The sequence below is a fragment of the Hipposideros armiger genome, unplaced genomic scaffold (genome assembly GCF_001890085.2).
Source record: "Hipposideros armiger isolate ML-2016 unplaced genomic scaffold, ASM189008v1 scaffold_134, whole genome shotgun sequence".
In the NCBI taxonomy this organism is placed as follows: Eukaryota; Metazoa; Chordata; class Mammalia; order Chiroptera; family Hipposideridae; genus Hipposideros; species Hipposideros armiger.
Window position 1 is genome coordinate 3,246,149 of NW_017731484.1, and position 1,295 is coordinate 3,247,443.

A 1,295-nucleotide genomic window follows, 5' to 3' on the forward strand; every position below is an offset into this window, starting at 1 on the left:
CTTCTGTAAAATTCCATTGTTTCAGTATACCACAATTTATTATCCAATTTCCTGTGGAAGGACATCTAGGTCATTTTGTTTCTTTCTTTCCTTTTCCTTTAAAAAAATTTTTTTTTGCTATTACAAACAATGCTACTAAGAAAATTCTTGATCATGCCTTCTGGCGCACACCAGTGAGGGCTGTATGTGCAGGGATGGAATTGCAGGGTCATAGGGTCTGTATGGTGGTGCCTTTTACTCAATAACCAAAAAGGAGCTGTGCCAGTTTACCTCGAAGCCCATCAGTTGGAGGACGATCTTTTCAGGGGTCATTGTTGGGCTTAAGGAAGGGCTCTGCAGAGTCTTGACTCATTGGTTAGCACTGTAAATAACCTTGGAACATACATACCTCTGAGTGTAGTGATTTACATGGTAATTCGCAGAGCAGTGCACACACTTGATAGTTTATCTTCAGAGCTGAGCCTCTGAGGTTGGAAACACTTACTCAGTTATTGACTGATATCCCAGGTCACAGGATCCTCCTCTAGGACATAGGAGAACAAAGAAAACTCGAGGTAATCTTGCCCCACCTGGGAGACTTGGCATCTTGGCCAGAGCACGTGGGCATGGGGAATTTCTTAGGCATGCGTCCTCTTGCAACAGAGTCCACATTTGTGAGCCTTGGATTCAAGGCTATGGGGTGTAACTGGCCGGAGGCAGGTAGGTCCTGATTGGAGTTCCACCTCTCTCTTTGCTTGTTCTCCCACCTTCTTTTTCTTCCTCCAATATTCACTCTCCTTCTTTGAAATTTTTGATTTTTAAATACATTCGAAGAGGTCAAAATTCAAAGTGTAAAATTATATAAGGAAAAGTCTTACTCCCACTTCTGACACTCGTTTGACCAGTCCCTACTGTGAAAGGTAACCACTTTCATTCATTTCTTATGCATCCTTCTAGAGTTTTTATGTACAGCAGCAGTGAATGTGAAGTTTAAATAGGACTACTTTAAATATTTCCTATTCTAGAAAAGGTAGCCTATTATACACAGGGTTCTACCATTGCCTTTTCATGGAACAATGCCTCTCAGATATCTACTCCATGTCATTACATAGAACATTTCATCATTAAAAAAAAAATAGCTGTGTAGTATTCTGTTTTATTCCAAAATATTTATTTATCATCTACTATGTGCCAATCTCTATGCTGAGTACTGGGTTAAAATGATGAATCAAAATAGACCTTGCCTTCAGAGAGACTACAGCCTAAGGGTAAACAGACAAACAATTATGATCAAGTATTGCAAGTGCTGTTCCTTC